The sequence below is a fragment of the Vigna unguiculata genome, chromosome 3 (genome assembly GCF_037176805.1).
Source record: "Vigna unguiculata cultivar grain cowpea cultivar isolate G323 ecotype 2 chromosome 3, ASM3717680v1, whole genome shotgun sequence".
NCBI classification, from domain to species: domain Eukaryota; kingdom Viridiplantae; phylum Streptophyta; class Magnoliopsida; order Fabales; family Fabaceae; genus Vigna; species Vigna unguiculata.
Window position 1 is genome coordinate 63,644,559 of NC_140794.1, and position 19,585 is coordinate 63,664,143.

Below are 19,585 nucleotides of genomic sequence, written 5' to 3' on the forward strand. Positions count from 1 at the left end.
CATATGCTCTTTTAGAACAAAATTGTAAAAAAATTCTAACAATTTTGTCATTACATTTTGTTGGATTGAGTTTGCAACTATCAACTATACTTATATAAAGTCTAATCTACTTAAATTCATGTTATCTTAATATTTAATCTAAATAAAGTCATGTTATCTTAATATTTAATCTAAATAAACTCATGTTATCTTAATATTTAATCTAAATAAAGAGAGGTATTTTAGGTTAAGAGAATGTTAAGTTTCAGAGAAAAAAATTATTAGTATATTCACTGCTTCAGTCAAATTTTGATTCTTGCTTTTTTTAATAATTAGATTGAGTTGAAATTTTTACATTAAGTTTCTGGCATTGATTCTTCATCTTAATTATTGAAATTGTCAATTGGAACTTTTTAGTTAAAAAAATCAGTCTCGCACTATTATTTTATTTTAAGTTTCTCTTTTTTTTTTCACATTTGAGAATAAAATTGGACATAAAAGATATATTTCAACTTTTTAAATAAATTAACATTGACTCCTATTAATTGTCGTGACAAAACCTAAAAATATTGAAAATTGCCTACTTTAAAATTTGGAAGGTAGTTCACCAAATTTATTATTGGAAAACTATATTTTAACCTATGATAACAATATGTTTGCCCAAATCATTAACTAACAAACTTTTAAAAAAAATAAATATATTTATTGTATAAATTTAAGTTTATAAAAATATAATTAAAATTTAATGAAAATATTTTATTTTGTAAGGTTTAATAATAATATTTTATTATAAAAATATATTTAAGTTATTTTTTTAGTGAAATGCCTTTTACCATACAATTGTGTACAGTGAATAATTTTACATATTATGAGAATAATAATCATATATGTTATTTTGGTGCATAAAAATAAATAAGTTTTATAAATTTATATATTAGTCTCATATGTAACATCCCAATTTCAGCAGCTTAAAACTAATAAAAATAGGGAGTTTCATCATAGTTCCAAAACAGATAATCAGTCTTACAAAAGGTATGACTATAAAAATATATCACTTATACACTTAAACTAAACTAATAAACTCTGTACTACTGACCACTGCTAAAGCTCTCACTGGAAACCTCCTCTTCAACATTAACACGATGGCTCTTCATCCTCCAGAAGTGCCTTTGACACTGCAACCACATCTGCTCCCACCGAATAGGTGATCATCGCAAAAGGGAAACATACAACACAAGACAGGAACACAAAAAGCAAGGGTAAGCTAATCTGATTAAGGAATCATGCAGTTCAATTATAAACAGAAACCACGCAATCTTTCTTATTATCACCAGAATCATATAGACCACCACAATACATTTACATGACTCTAGACTCAATATCCGGATTATGTAAGCGACATCGGATCTCTTGGTGGCTTGCACCTGCGATGGTTCCCAAACTCTGCAGAGTTTGGACACAAGGGATTATCACCCAACCACTCCCAAGGTAAGTCCCATCACCTCTATGGCGGATCGGGGTCCATAGACCAGGACCTCCTGCTACTCCCCCCGACATAATCCATCATACTCTACATGAGTCTTAATGGTTACTAGGAGCGTCAGGATACCAACCAAAATTGAGTCCTTATGTCCTTACATACACTAAAACATTCCTCTTAGAATTTCCCTTGAAATCCTAGTTCAACCACTTCTTCTCATATTCCAACTTCATGCAATTTCACCGCACATATTACCAGTCATAACAATTCATGCATATCATAACTAAGTTCATATTTTAACATTCAAACATAACTTCATCCATTAGAAACAAAGAAATAACACTCAACTGCAGGGGTTCTCGCCCAAGCTAGAAGGTCTCGCCTAGGCAAAAAGGCTCTCTCGCTTAGGCGAGTCATTCTCGCCTGAGCGAGGCTCAAAACAAAGAACAACCCAAACTCTGGGCGAATTCTCGCTCAGGCTAAGTTGTCTCGCTTAGACGAGAGTGACTCTCGCTCAAGCGAGACTGGCTCGCCTATGCGAGATCTCGCGCAGGAACAAGGGATGAGTTTCTGGTGTTTTCGCTCAGGCGAGAGTTGCTCGCTTAGGCGAAAATACCAGATTCCCAATTTGTTCTCACATACAACAGTAAAGAAATCTAGCACAATCCAAGCATACACTCAATTACACAATTCAAGCACTCATACAACAATCAATCATGCAATTCAAAGTCATCATAATGATTTCTAGTTGAAATTCAAGTAAAACAGTTAGCTTCCCTTACCTGTTATCCTGTTTAGACAACTTTATAAACGTCAACGCCTTAAAAACGTCAACACCTCTAACTCCACAGGATGCTCTATCTACACATAGAAACATCACAAGAACGATCAGGACATACCGTTATGATCACTGATCAGCAGAGACTCATATTGATGATTAAAACGTCGCATGCAAGCGGAAGAGGGCCTGCATGCAACAGAAAACAGAAAAAGACTAAAATAAAGAGCGAAAACTCAACTTACGCGAACGGAGAAACTGATCGGTCCAATTTGAAGAGCTCGCCGAGAGGATCAATCCTACGGTCTCGGTTCTTCAATCAGATGACCAGAGAGACAGAACCTCTAGAGAGAAGTCAGAGAACTCTAGAAAAGTGGTTTCTAGAGAGATGATGTGTTTTAAAATAATGAAACTCGTTTATAACAATTCTATTTATACTAAAACCTTTTAATATTAAAATAATCGAGTCTCACTATTTTTAAACCACTATCACTTTTAAAACGCCATTTTCTAGAGTCTTACATTCTCCCCAACAAGAAAAATTTTCGTCCCCGAAAATTCACTCGTCAGATAGAAAGAAAACCATGTTATCCTCATGTTCTCTAGAACAACCACCTAGACATGACTAACTTAACGATTACAACAGCTAAACTGACTGAAAACTCTGCCTCTGTGCTAAGCGATATATGTTTAACAGTATAGATTGGATTAGTCACTACTTTCAAAGTAACTTTCCACCTTCCACCTTAAAACTTGAATGATCATTGACACCTAACCAACCCACTTACGTCTGATATGCTGACCCACCTTCCATATGTTCTCCACTACTTCTAGTAGGTGTTTACCAAAATGTAAAGATTTGCAACCGATCTCAACCTAGAACGCGATTGTTATCACTTCTCATTATCTAGTTTCTTCCTTGAGGTACCACTAATCTGACTTGGTCACACACAACTTCATAACATTCTTGACCACCCTATCCACCACCATCCTCATGACATCATGTTTCTCATACTGACTTTGACCAGGGCAGCAAAGTCCATAATAATGCTATCCCACTTCCAGAGTAGACCCTTCACTTGCGGCAACAACGACCCCAAATTCTGATACTTTCTCAGCATTTTATTAAACCCTTTAATCTTCAACCATCTCTCCACCAATTCTTACTCTTCATTGTCGAACCAACCACTGCAATTCCCTTTCCGCTTAAAACATATACTAGCACTTTTCCACTTCTACGGTGATAGCACAACTCAAAACCATAACTTGATTTTGCTCTCTCGTTTCCTATCCATTTCCCTCTATGCAACTTCATACTTCTAGTTATAATAATTGAACTACTTTAATGTTATTTTTGTAATTCTTTTTCAATAAAAAAAAAAACATAAATTACAATGGAATGGACTATTCACACCTTTCAAAGTTGCTTTGATATTTATAAATTATAATTCTCTTAATTAACCATAAATTTGGTTTCAATTAGAACCTACTTAAAGAATTTTGAAATAGGTATTTTGATAAAAATTTTGGTATTTAAATAGAAAAACTTATATGTAACAAAAATTATGTTTTTTTTATTAAAAAATAATTATATATAAAAAGTTGTCCTATTTGAAATTTAAAGACAATTCTACATCAAAAGAAATCAAATATACTTGGTATATATATATATATATATATATATATATATATATATATATATATATATATATATATATATATATTATAAGATAATTATATCATTGTTTTTTCTTAGTAACATAATATTTGAGAACAATTTATTTTATTCTTGGGAATGATTGCCGCGCTTCCCTTCTCTCATTCAATTTATTTTTTGTTTTATTTCAACCTCTCTATACATGTTTTTATCTTTGTTCTTACTACAATTTTTCTTTCATATCTCATTTTTTTCAGAATCTAATCACACCTTACACTAACTGAGAAATAAAAAACATTTTTACCCGATTATACTTTTAGAAAAGAAAAAAAAACATAAACTACAAAAGTAATTAAACTTAAATACAAATATGAAAAAAAAAATAAGAAAATTGAAACACGACAACGGGAGGAGGGAAATGATGCATGGTGACCCCAAGAAAGACTTGGTAGTTGAGATGCGTGATAGCAACAATAAAGATATGGGTTACATCCTACACCAAGTACATTAAAGGAAGAAAAGAATCTTAACTATTATTGAAAAAAAAAAATGAGAACATGAATACTCTTAAAATATTATAAAACCACACACACACACATATATATATATATATATATATATATATATATATATATATATATATATATATATATATATATATATATATATATATATATATATATATATATATATATATATATATATATGGTTTTTAAAATATTATTAAAGAATAAATATTTAATTCAATATTGATATATTTTTCTTTTAGTATATAAAAAAAATCAGTGTTGATAAAAAAAATTTAATTTCATTCATTTTGTTTGCACTTTATTGATAATGAAGATAATTCATGTGTTTGTTCTTTACTATTAAAGTGAAAATTAATGTAAATATACAAGGTTCATCTATAACAATATATAATCTTGTATCTATATTTCAAAATATTAATTTTACCCTTTAAAATATAATTATTTATTAAATTTTTGAAAAGTGACCATTACTTTTACAAACTTTTTCATAAAATTGTCTATCTCTACTTCTTCTCTACTTTTTTTATCAACCCTTATTTTCTCATCTTTTCTTATATATTTCACTTTATTTTTAATAAATATAATTTTATTTTATATATTAACTTAATAACATTACGTTATCATCACCTACTAATATAATATCAAATATATTTAAAAAGTGTATACACACATACGCGACAATGCTTGTATATACGATAATTATATAATAAGGCTAATTACTTTTCATTAATAAAATTTCAATAAAAATAATAAAATTACTATTTTTTTATTAAAAGTAGATTTCTATTTATTGTACTAAAAATAAAATATGCAAATACTAATTTTATTCTACTAATTATTTTTCCATTACTGAAATATTTATTTAATTTAAATTTTGACGTTTTAAAATTTAAACTAATAAAAATCAATTAGATATTATTTTCTTAAAATTTAAACTAATAAAAATCAATTAGATATTATTTTCATTCAAATGCAATCCAAAATGTTAAAAGAAAGAACATGAAATTATTATTTTTTATTGACAAATCTTAATTATTAATATTATGAAAGTGTGAGAAGTTGAACGCACAATCTTTTACATTTTCTTTTTCAATTTCAAAGTCAAAATAATCTTATAATTCTTTCACTCAAAATTAGAATAAGTTTAGAAAAATGGTTGTCATACATTATTAACCTTTACTGTAGGTATATATTATATATATTTTTTGTTATAAGATCTTTCAACATACTGATAAAAAAAAATATCTTTCAACTTGATAGTATTTCGTTATAACTCAAAATATTATATTTACTTTTATTATTGAAGAAATTTACAAAAGAATATTGTGCATTGTTTGTTTACAAATAAAGCTAAGGAGTAAATGAAGGAAATGTGTATATATAGAGAAAAGGAAAGAGAAGTAAGAAAGTCATGAAGAATATTTGAAAAGCTGTTACAGAAAACATTGACCACAAGATGTATATATAAAGAGGGTGAAGGTGAAGGCATTAGTGAGGCAGAGGAAGACACCTTCCACGTCTTCATTCACAAAGACACCACTTGTCTTCCTACTCTATCTACTACACCTTCTTCTTACCTACTAATTTTAATCTCTATATTCCGCAAAATCTATAATTTTCGTTTATAATTACTTTTATGCAATTTTAGTCTTTAAAATTTTTAATTAATTATAATTCTTAACTACTTTTTAATTATTTATAACTTTACTTAATTTTCAATTCTAAACGTGATATTTATTCAATGGTAAAATTATAACCTTATGTTTGGTGAAGAGATTTCAACGATTTCAATAAATTAAAATACTTAGTAATTGAATAATTTGTAATTGGATTCTCTTTATTTTTTAAATAATTAGTTTGAATGAAGTAATTAAAATATTTTAAATTTTAAATTTTTTTGGATTAAATAATTTAATTATCGTATGGCGAACTCAACTATACCTTTTAGCCCAACTTAATTCTACCTTTGAGTCTAACTTAATTTAGTTTGACTTTCAATTTGGTATAACTTGTCTTGACTTTTGGTTCAAGTCGCCTTCGACTTGACTCGACCTTCAGCTCGAACCAGCTCAGTTTGACATTTTGTTCGACTTGACTCGACTTGTTGGACCTGAAGACTTTTTTTGTCCTAACAAATAAACAATTTCACAATTTGAAAAATTGAATTTTTTTTGAATGAATTTCAAATTCTACTACTTTTATTATTTAAAATATCCTTTTATAAATTTTCAATTTCAAACTTCTATTAATTTTCTTGTTCAAACATATAATTTTTCTTAAAAAAATTCAAATAATTGTGAAATTTAAATAAATAAATAAATTATTTTGTTAAATTATCTATCCAAACATACCGTAAATGTTATAACGTCAAACTCACTTGAACAATCGATCTATCATTAAGAGAGATGTTTAAATATTGTAACTAAACCAAAAAAAAAACTCTATTGAACCAAAACAAACTCTTTTCAAAATATCGTTTTCTATTTAAATTTCAACTCAAAATAAATTTGTTTGAATCCGATTAATTCGATTTCTATAAATCTAGTCAAACTAAACACCAAAACCTCACATGTAAACAAACATTTCATAAATAATTGAGACAGAAAAAGATGTGTTTGTAATAGTGGTTTATATATATTGAGGCCACCAATTCACATCTATGTTGGTAATATCTGTTTGTGATGATTTGATGCAGGAGACATTGTTCCATAACCGGTATTAAAGTGTACGAATGGTAGTTATTTGGTAGAGATATTGGATGTTTAAGATGGTGACTCCGTGGTCTCTAGTAAAGTTTTGTGTGGTTGTAATGATCCGTGTTTTAATTTGTGAATAGAAAAGTGACACGTGTCCCTAAGGAAAATTAGTGTCACATGTTAATATCAATACAACATAGACCAAAACAGATAAAATTATTTCTTTAGGCTTCCAAGAAAAAAATGTCTCAAAACAAAGAATTTTAGTACTAATTATTTTTGGACTTTTCAAGAAAAAAGGGTTCAAAATATTTTTTAGTACTAATTGAGCTTCTAAGAAAAAAAGTCTCAAAAAGTTTTAAAAATAATTATGATAAAAGTGTCTCATTTTTAAGTTTGCCTTAAGTTTCTCAAACTCGATGAAGGGTTTTGTACTTAATTCAATTTATATATTTATTTTTTTAATCAACTGAGTCCTATTTTTTTAATTGAGTAATGTTTTTCTTCTTCAAAAGGAAACAAAATTAGTAATTAAACATAATTACAATTTATATGTCGATGTTAATTTATTTTAATTTATATATCAAATCACTATAAGACTAAGGGCCTGTTCGTTTGTGATGATGTTATTATGGAAACCGATTAGGGAGCGCAGATTCATGAATGGCACTGTGTTCCATTGTATGGATTCAAACCGATTACGGAGAGCGGATTTGAGGGATGTGTAGATTTTTTCATCCACCCTCTGTTGAGCAGATTAGAGAGTAAGGAGGGTCTTATTCCGATTTTGCCCTCGCTTTTTCACTTGGCTCACATGCACACTGCAGTGCAATATTCGTCCTTTGTGAATGCACCGGCGTGGGCACCGGTGTTGGCAGTGTTGCAGGGGCAGCCGGTGTTGGGGTGGTGAGTGGATGGCACATGTGAGGGTGGTGAGCGAGGCGGTCTGTCGCGGTGGTGGTGAGGTGTTGGGGTGTTGGGGTTGGCACTGGTGGCACCGGTGTTGTGTTTAGTGTGGTGTTGTGTTTAGTGGAGTCATGGCACCGGTTACGAAACTGGTGCCTTGTTTTTACAAAGGGCGACACCGGTGTCGTTGATTTTTTATTTTTTTTTATTTTTTTTTACGTTTTCCTTAACTTCTTTTGACTTTTTTTTTAATTTTTTTAACTTTTTTTTACATTCATAAAAAATTAATTTTTTTTATTTTAAAATTTTATATAATTTTAATATTTTTTTAATTCGTATTAATTAATGATAATTATTTTTATAACATCAAATTACAAAATCATTATCTTTTTTTACACAAGGGTATTATGGTAACTTAATAAATATATCTACTTTAACATATAATTTTATCTATCACATCAATCAAATCTTTCACTAACTTTCATAAAAATTATCTCCTAATCCACTCACTTTATCCTCTAAATCCACTAAAAAAAACACAAATATCCATCCACCTAAATCTACACAAATCCATCTTCACACTCTCCCCCATATCCATCTACACAAAGGAACACACCCTAAGTCCAATCATACAAAGCATTGACACCACTCTCAACCCAAAATCTTAAGACAATAGGTTTATGAGTTTTCATTCTTATACAACACTCTACTTTCTCATTCCTAGTCAATGTGGAACTTAGACTCATACTTAGATTCTTAACAATCTCTCCCTCAAGGGTGAGTTCCTTTTATATTGGTACACTCCCCCTTCAGCGGAAGCATTCAAGTACCCCTTCTCGTACCACCGTTCTTCTTAACGGGACACGCTTACCTGGAACCCTTTACTAGGAAGACTTTCAATACAGGGGGGACATTGTACTCGTCTAAGTTGGTCACCAAGACTAACCATGGGCTCTAATACCACTTGTTAGGTCTTTCGAGGAGGAGGTTCATTGGGGGATACAATACCAATGAGACTTGAGCCTAACCACAACCACTCTCAACCCAAAATCTTAAGACAATGAGTTTATGGGTCTTCATTTGTTGTTTAACGACAATAAAAGTGCTATTTGTCTTGCTAAAAATCTAATTTTTCATTCTAGACGCAAGCACATTCAATTGAAGTATCATTCTATAAGAAACTTGATAAATGATGGAGACTTATTTTTGTTAAAGATTTTAGGTGCAGAAATCCAGCCGATATGTTGATCAAGACTGTCACAACAACTAAGTTAAGGCTTTGCATTGTCTCAATTGGCCTTCAAGAAAATTGATAATGAAGACATTACACTAGGTGGTAATGTAAATCAAACCCCAAATGGAATCATTATTATGGTGTTTGATTTAGTTCTACATCTGATGATGAAGACATTATAGTAGGTGGTAATGTAAATCAAACCCCAAGTGAAAGAATTATTATGGTGCTTAATTTAGTCCTATATCGTCTAAGATTGTGAGATGTCCAATTTTGCTAAATAAGAGACCCTTTGTAAAACTTGATACACACCAAACTTTACAAACCCCAAGTGAGAGAATTATTAGTATTATAGTGTTTAATTTAGTTCCACATCGCTTAAGTTTACAAACCCCAAATGGAAGAATTGTTAGTATTATGATGTTTGATATAGTTCCACATCGTTTAGGATTGTGAGATGTGATTTCTATTTTGCTATATAAGAGACTCTTTGTAAAATTTGGTGTGTATCAAGCATCACAAAGGATCTCTTATATAGCAACATAGAGAACCACATCTCATAATAAGTGAAAACCACATCTCACAATAAGCGATGTGAGAATAGATCAAACACTATAATATTAACACATATTCTATAATCCGAAAATCAAGTTGACTATTTTAAAATTTTTGATATATTTAAAAAAAATAAAATTGTTATAAGAATTTTAAATTATAGAATAAATAATAATTCAAATGTAATAATTAGATTTTAACAATCTTATTTTAATAAATTTGAAGTTGGAAAAATTCCATATCTGAAATCATATCTGAGTTATATTAATATTAATCCATTCTTTCATAGATCAAATCAACATCTAGGTAATTTCTCAATATGATAAATCTAATTCATCTTTATACATAGCCCTATCATATTTAATTATTGCATATACCTAATACAATTAATTACATAAAATAAAACAAAACTTACTCTATGAATAATGTGTATTTTTGAGGAACGATAAGACACTAGTGCAGTAAGGGCTTTTTGCCCCGGTTGTTTTTCTCATTTTGCCTCGGGTCTGGAACCGAGGCATATTGGGACGAGGCCTAAAGACACCCCTTTTGGCCTCGGTCGTTACCCGAAGCCATAAAATTCCTTTTATGCCTCGGTTCTAAATGAACCGGAGCCATAGTGTTCTGTAACCTCGCCAGCGAAAAGCAGCAGCCACCACCATCTTCTTCCACCGTGACCGCGAGTTCCGGCACCGCAACAACAGCCAGCGTTCCGCAATAGCAACAGCATTGTCTGGACCTGCAACCACCAAGGCAGCACCTGCAACGTTCACCATCAACACAGATCCACTGCCTGCACGCGAGCCAGATTCGAACCATCATCAACGCTCCGCAGATCTGGCAGATCTGAAACTGCGACCAACGCCTCCATTGCAGCAACGTGAGCAAGATGCATTCTTCGCAATGCTCCAACACTGATATGCACCATTAACGCTCACGCAAAGCTTGATTGCGCCGCGACACACAACCTGCAACAGCAGCGTCAACGAGCCATGGAACCTGCACTAGCCACCGCAGCTCCACCATCTCCGTCGCACAGCCACATCACAGGAGAAGAAGAAGCACAGGCAGCAGCGCATCCAACCATCACCACTGCGCCTGGAACAACCATGCCAGAGGGAGAAGAGAAAGGGTACTGTTGCAGAGAGGGGCGCGGGGAAGAAGAAGAGAAAGGGGGCTCGCGAATTTGGTGCCCTAATTAAACCATATGGCCTCGGTTATTAATTGAACCGAGGCATATAGCCCTATTTGGCACCGATTCAGACCCACCCGAGGCCAAAGAGGTAACGACTAGTGGGTTTTTGGCTTCGGGTCTGTGTAACCGAAGCATATGAGCCTCCTTTGGCACCGGTTTTTGGCGAACCGAAGCATATACATCTCTTTTGCTTCGGGTTAAGCTGAACCGATGCATAAAAGTTGTCTGAAATTGCAAAAATGCCACCGCGCCATTATATGCTTCGGTTCCTGGACAACCGAAGCATATAAGGCGAGGTAAAAATCAATTTCTGCACTAGTGAGAGGTAGTAGTATTATTTCTTGCTAAGTCGTAGTTTAAGCTATAGGGATGGAAAATATTACTTGAACAATAACAGTACTTGGTCTTAATAATGATTTCTAAAATTGATGATTCAACCACTTTAGACAGAAAACCGATAAACATGACAAGTACATGACTTCTCTTTTTTGTTCTTCCGCAGTTTATTCATGTACCTGCTCAATTATATTAATGTTTGTCTTTCTCAGTTTTGGTTCCACATCAACCACATTAAAAGGTTATGTATTTTGGAAAATTATTTTTTAATGAAGTTTTTTAGATAAAATTTTAATAATGTACTTGTGATAAATAGATAAAAAAAATGTTTGATGTAACTTGAAAAAAGAAAATAAAAATTAATATATGTTAAAAAATAAAATTTATCAACTTTTATTAAAAAAATTTGTCAAAATATTATAATTCACGTATTTTTTTGCTATGAAGATCTATCAAAAATAAATTCTATAAATTAAAAATATAGGTGAAATATTTTTAAATTTATTGTAATTATTATAGTCTGTCGTAACCGAACACTTCCTTAAATTCAAGAGACCGCAGCAGAATCAAATATCCGGAACGTAGTGAAGAAGTGGTAAAGCTTTGAAACTAAGATTAATCTCAGAAGAAAAAAACTAATAATAATAGTTTACCTCGTAATTTCAAATGATAACTTTAATTATTTTATGGCTAAGAAAATTCAAGATTAGAAATTGCTAGCTCCCATAATAAAATTAATCATCCAAAAGTTTCATTATAAAAATCTGTATACTAAAAACCTAACTGCTAGCTTAATCTAGAATAAAAATATTATTCTTCAATTGATTTAGGAAGACACAATTCAAAACTCAAATATGCTAAGGAATATAGAAAATCACATGTGATAAAATCCGATCAATACTATGATTCACCTAACTTAATTTATACTCAAAAGTCTGATTGTTAAAAAAGATAAACAACCAAATCTAGAATTTTAAAGAAAATAATTGATAATTTAGAATTTTAAAAATACGAAGTTCTATAACAAATAAAATATAAAATATTATAAATCTATTTTTCAAAAACTAACTCCAAATAAGTTCATAAAAGGAAAGAAAAACATTCATTCTCCATTTATGTTATCTCTATTCTTTAAACTAAAAAGACAAATCTTACCATGGGTTTCTCAGTTTTCAAACTTGAGTTTAGTTATTTTCTTTACTCCATCAATCTATTTATATCGGAAAATAGACTTGAATTTTTCTTTTCGCGTTGATTTAACTTTTAATTTTGTAATTGTAGTAGGATATATTAATTTAAATTAATGACATTAATGTTACTTTAATATAATTTTGACAAATAATCATATTTTGTTATTAAATACTAACATTTTATTTACTAACTGATTCTATTTTATAGATATACTTAATGTCTCAAATACACCTAACTAAACTAGTTGAAAAATAGATGATCTATGGGAAGCCCACTTTCGTTTTAAAAATCTTTGGGTCCAGTTGATTAAAAAGGGCCAAAGTCATTCCACTTGTTTCCTATAAGAAATCTCTTCAGTTTTTTGCATTGCACTTCTCACTAAGTCTTCTCATTCACCATAACAGTTCTTTCACTTTTGCTCTCCTTGGAACAGAAACCGAACGTTCCCTCCATGTAAGTTGAACACCAAAATTTAGTGTTTTTTCTTCTTTTTCAGTTTGGTTGTGTTAGTTCAGGTTTAGGACCTTCCTTAGAGCCTCATTTCAGGCACCTTTGTCTCTGTTTTCAGCTCCTTAAGTTGTTCCAAGTTTAGGTGCTTTTCCATTAAGGATTTTCTCCTCTTATAGTTTTACTTTTGGTTTCGAGGTAAGGGAAGCTAGAGTATAAAGCTTTTAAGAGTATTGCATGTCTGCTGGTTGTTGAATCATATTTTTAAATGCTTGTTTGACGTTTGTGTTGATTGAAAATATGTTGGGTGGTGTTGTGCTTGAGTTTCTAGATCTGCATGTGTGAGCAGGTGAGAAACCTGCTATTCTCACCCAAGTTAGCAGTTCTCACCTAAGCGAGAGTAGCAGAAACTCACTTATGCCTCTGCTCGAGTTGTTGCTCAGGCGAGGAGCTTTAGTTTTGAGCGAGGAGCAATCTCGCTCAGGCGAGAAGGTCCCGCTTAAGCGTGAACTTGCAAAAAACTCACAGTGCCACTGTTCGAGCTCTCGCTCAGGCCAGAATGCCTAGCTTAAGCGAGAGAACTTCTATCGCTCAAGCGAAGGCTTCTAGCTTGAGCGAGAATGGTGCATGGATATGTGCTATTACTTGCTCTCTTCTATGATTGGCTACTTTAGGTATGATAAATGATGTTGTGCATGTATTGTGTGGTATTTGGAACTATATTTCATATGTTGGGAATGAGATGATAATGTCATGAGATAATATGTGAATTATGTGTGGAAATTTCATGGGGAAATCCCTTTTGATGATAAAGTAGTGTGTGTGGTGACTTAAGGATTCAAGTAAGGTTGCATCTTGACACTCTAATGAATCGGTCAGACTCACATAGAGTAGACCAGTTCATGTGGTGAGAGAAGCAAGAGGTCCTAGTCTTTTGCAGGATAATGACCTTAGATGATCGTGAACTAACCTTGTGCGTGATAGGCAATGACTCTGCAGAGTAGTAGAGGCCAACATAAGTGCAAACATCTAGTGAATCCGATTTCACTACATGTATCAGATAATTGATAATTGAGTTAGAGGGTTGTTCATTGTTTGTTATCACATGTTTTGTGTGATTACTGATTTGCCTGTTTATAATATGCTTGCTTAGTTATATGTTAAAATTATTTTTCACTAGCTTATCATTTCTCTGTGTCTATTTCTTGTTTGGCTTCTTCCTTTTTGCGATGATCACCAATGTTAGTGTGAGCAAATGTGAAAACTTCTGGTGATCGTGCAGATGACAGAGATGTTGTTGTTTAATTTAGGCATAATTGTTATACCTATTTCAAACACCTTTTGGAACTGCTTTTCCCCTGTAATTCCTTGCTTTGTGAGTAATCTTTTGCGAAATTGTTTTGCTTTATGAAACATGCTTATGGCATTTTTCTATGCCTATGGTACTTCTATCTTGATATATTTTGAATAGTTGTAAAAGGTTGATTCTTATATACTTTATGTCGATGCTCTATTTCATATATTATGATTATGTAATGTTTTGTTTATTAAAATTTATCCATTAAATGGGATGTTACAATCTACATAACTTGTTATACAGAGTCCTAAATCTTGGAAACATGTGTTTTTAAAAAGTATATACAATGTTTATATACCAAACCAAAAGACTAGTAGGATAATTAATAATCCTCCTAGCTTAGATACATATTTTTTGTTGTTGCTACTAGTAGAGTTAGTTGCTTTCATGTCAAATATAATCATAACTTCACACTAAAATGATATAATTTAAATAACATCAATCTCACAACACAATTTTATATTCACATCAAAATTTCATCATTCACATCTCATATCTCATATCTCACAGTACTAATATTGTACACACATTCTTACATTATATAACAAACACAATAAATCACTCATTCAAAATATTAGAATTTTCAATTACATCTCAATTATTCAAAAACAAATTCATTACGTTCTACGTATTTTTTAAGATATTTCACCAGAGACTAACCACTTGACTCAATCGTCACTACAATCAAAGTGACCTAAAGTTTTTATGTTAATGTGATCACTTACACCTTTCATGATAAGCTGTTATACAATAACTCTCTTCATTTTCTCACCACTTTATGTCTTATTCATGTGAGTACATCGTCACTAACATATTTCTTTTTGTAGCATGTTTTATATTTAACATTACAAAATACAATCCCAATTATCCTCATTGCATACTCACAAACTGACAACACACCAACAAATACTATATTATCACATTAGATATCTACATACAACATATACATCATTATGTATATCATATAATTACATATCACATGCATTACAATTATACATTTCTCTATGTACATAACATTATAAATATATTTTCATATTACTTTGAAGATGATATACATAATAGAATAATATCATAAAGTACTTAAGAATTTTATAAACACAAATCCCTTGTACTAGTTGACACATAAAATATAACACGACTTATCATTAAGAAGACACAACATATCTCACATCATTAATCAATAACATATTTAAATATTCTTGTTTATTATATATAAATATAATTAACATTTATCATCTGAAAATCATATCAATTTCATTCTATAAAATTTATTTGAGCCATACCATCTCACTTAAATGAAATCCAACAACAAAAAGGAAGATTGGCTTTTGTTAGGATTTCTAGCTTAAACAATAAAACATCAAAGAAAAGATTGTGTTCTCTACCTCTATTGAGGGATTTTTTTTCCCACGTAAGGAAACTCCATATAACAAGTCTTATGTTTCTATCTTATTTTTGTTTAAATGAAAATTTCTCACTTGAAAAAAAATAAATCAAAAACCAAAGTATGTAGAATTGTAAAATAAAATTCTACAATAATCAATAATTTTTTTTAAAACATTTCCCTCAAGAAAATAAAAAACACCACTATATACACATTTTACCATTTACAACATCAATATAATATTGCAATCTCAACAAAGCTATCTCTAACTCCAAATGGTTACTCAATATATAAGTTCAATACCAAAATAAAACCAACAAACTAACTTATTTCAAGTTTTGTCAATTTCAAAACTCAATCAACTTCTAATGTAAAACCTCAAAAAATTTATAAATTCACGTCTTTCCTCCAAACTGATTATCTTAAATTCAATCGAAACATAACCACATCACAAACTAAAAGTAGCTAGTTTCTAAACTCTTATGCAATATTATGATCGTATTTACATATTTCATTTCCAACCAAATGTTAATATTTACTGAATTCTCACCGCAAGAAAATTATTTAATAGCAACTAAATTTAGAAACAAAAAATAATTTGTCATTATATTGACTAAATTAGAGACTATTTTACAAATTAAAAATTATTAGTATCTAAAATAATTTCTAATATTAATAAAATATTATAATTGATTTGTAAATTAGAGTAATATTAGCTACCCAATTTCAGTTACTTAATATAATTAATTCTAAATTAGTCTCTAACATTAGTTGTCAATGTTGTAATTTAGAACCAAATTTACAAACTAACTATTATTATTTATTGGGTTAAATATATTTTTGTTCCTAAACTTGAATGTAAAATTAGAATTTGTCACTGTCCCAAACCTTGATACAACTTGATCTTCAAATTTTAAAAATGAATATATATATATATATATATATATATATATATATATATATATATATATATATATATATATATATATATATATATATCAAACTCTTTAAAAATAAATGGACATAGACCTTCGAACCTAATTGCGTGAAACTTTTTTGACATTTTAAACGACACTTTAGGTTGACATATAAGTTTATTACACCTTTTGACACTTTCCAACTCAAATGTCAACTTTGAAAACCTTTTAACATGTAAAAAAAAATTGATATCGTTGAGTTAAAAAAAACTACATTCTTTCATATTTGAAGTTTGAAGACCACCAAGATGTATCAAAATTTGATGCAAAGACGAATTTCAATTTCGCGTCCAAGTTTAGGGACTAAAACATATCTAGCCATTTTTTATTTATAATAGAGAGTATTTTAGATACTAATAATTTTTAGTTCATGAATTGGTATCTAAATTAGTTAATATAGTGACTAATAACTTTTTGTATCTCAAATTGGTTGTTATTGAATGATTATCTTGTAGTGACTACTTGTTATTATTGATTATACTCAAAAAATTTATATATATATATTGTCACTCTAATATAACAAAATTATATATAATTTAGTATTGAAATCTCCTTGTATGTTTCTCCTTAGAAAAATGATAACTTTGAAGTTGTATTTGCTATGAAATCTATTTTAAATAAGTTTTTCTAATTTCATCTCTTTCACTCATTGGATATTATTTGATACTTTTTCTGGAATTTCCAAAGAATTAAAATGAAACTCCCCTGCCTAATTCTTTGAGTCTTAAAAATCTTAAAAAAAGGTTTCTCTAATTCAACAATTGGATGCTTGATATCATTATTGAAAATATGTGAAGAAGTAAATTTGTCTTGTTTTTCATCTCCATGGGTATCTTCTCTTTTATCACTTCAAAAAAAATGATTCTATTATTTTATTCTTCATCAATATATATATATATATATATATATATATATATATATATATATATATATATATATATATATATTTAAAAGTTTTAAGACTAAAATATAATTTATTAAAATCTAATAAAAAAATTGAGAAATGTAATTACTAAAAGAAAAATGTATGATAATCAAGTTACAATTAAAAAATGTTTATGAAAAAACATATAGTACATAACTTCTTATTCTATATCCATAAAAAAAAAATATACAAAAAACTCATGAGATGAAAAAAAAATCATTAAAGATATTTAACTATTAAGACACAAGAAAGAGTTATCTTTTTTATCTTACAAAACAGAAGAGAATAGATCAGAAATGAGAAATGAAAGTAGAAAGAATGAATTTGTGTCTAACTTTTTTTTTTTTTCAAAAATAAAAAAAGACATGCAAGAATAGAAGATGAATACAATATATGAGAAACTTAAAAGACAATAAAAGATAACATAAAAAATATCTGAATAACTTTTTTATACTTTTTATATTTAATTTTATGTCTTATTACTTATTAAAATTAAATATTATACTTTATATAAAGAAACCTATCTAATTTAATTTCTATAAATATTATATAGTACACAAAATTTAAAAAATTTCGAGGAGCCATACTCCTGGAGGATAACTAAGATCCATCCTACCTGATACCATCCATAATAAAAAAAAAAAAAAAAAGATAACTTGAAAGAGCTAAAATGAGAAGGATAACTTATTCTAAAGTAAAATCAGATCAATAATAATCTTTGTTATATTAATCTACTTTTAATGAGAAAGAAAATTTGAAAAATTAAAATTTAAACTCTAATTCATAGACTAATTATAACTTTTATGCATAATAAATATTATTTTAAATACCAATAAATTTTAATTTATAAAATAATATTAAACTTAATCAATATAATAACTATTTTTTTTTCTAAATAATTGATTATTATTTAATAATTTTTTTGTCTGTTTTATTAACAACTATAATGATAATAACTCACTATTAAGTTTTGTTATAATAATTAGGTTTCAAACCAAAATATATTTAATATTTACTATACCATTTTATTGAAATTTTAAAATGTTGTGAATATATAAATTCAATGATAATATTAATTATTATATTAATATTAATTATCACTTTTTTCTAATTTAAAATATATTTAAAGAAGAAGAATGGTTAAAAATAATGATTTCATAATTATGACTTAAAATTAAAACAACTCATTATATTTGGATTCGATTTATAAATTAATATAATATATTATATAATATTTCCATCTATTCAAAATTTAAATTGTTGTAAATATATAAATTCAATGATAATATTAAACGTTATATTAATATTTATAATTAACTTTGTATAATTTTTTAATTAGTTGCATTAAAATATTTTAAGAAAAAGAAGAATAGTTAAAACTAATGATTTCATAAACAGTGGTTAAAATTAAAACAATTCATTATATTTTTATTCAACTTATAATTGATAAAATACTGACCATTATTTCATCCTATTCAAAATGTAAAATGTAAAAATGTAAAAAAAAATGTAAAATGTTATAAATATTTAGTATTAAATGTTATATTGATATTATTTTCAACGTTGCATATTTTTTAAATTAGTTGCTTTAGAATATATTTAAAGAAGTAGAATAGTTAAAAATAATGATTTCATGAATATTGATTAAAATTAAAACAATTTATTATATTTTTATGACTTATAATTAATAATAAAATTAAGTCTCTAAAGAAAAAATGTGTCTAATCTTTAAATTACATTATAGAAGTATGTCGTATCTGTATTTTTATGAAAATTACGTAAAACATTTTCTCAACAAAAAATTATATTTTAGTTTATTATGAAACTCCATTTGTCATCTTATTCCATGTATCCTCTAGGTCAAGAATGATGTTTTACATTTACTGTCATAAAGTATAATAATTTAATTTAAAGGCAAAATACAATTTCTTATAATATTTTAATAAGAAAAACATCTT

At 28.8% G+C, this 19,585-nt stretch overlaps 1 long non-coding RNA gene across 1 annotated transcript; it reads right to left on the minus strand.

Annotated features, from left to right (window-relative positions):
• Positions 1–937: 937 nt before the first annotated feature.
• LOC146888008 (uncharacterized) lies at positions 938–2,622 on the minus strand. The gene is made up of 2 exons (XR_014993335.1): positions 2,242–2,622; positions 938–1,166 (listed from the first exon to the last, which is right to left on the minus strand). It is a non-coding gene; the product is annotated as an uncharacterized LOC146888008 (long non-coding RNA).
• Positions 2,623–19,585: the final 16,963 nt, after the last annotated feature.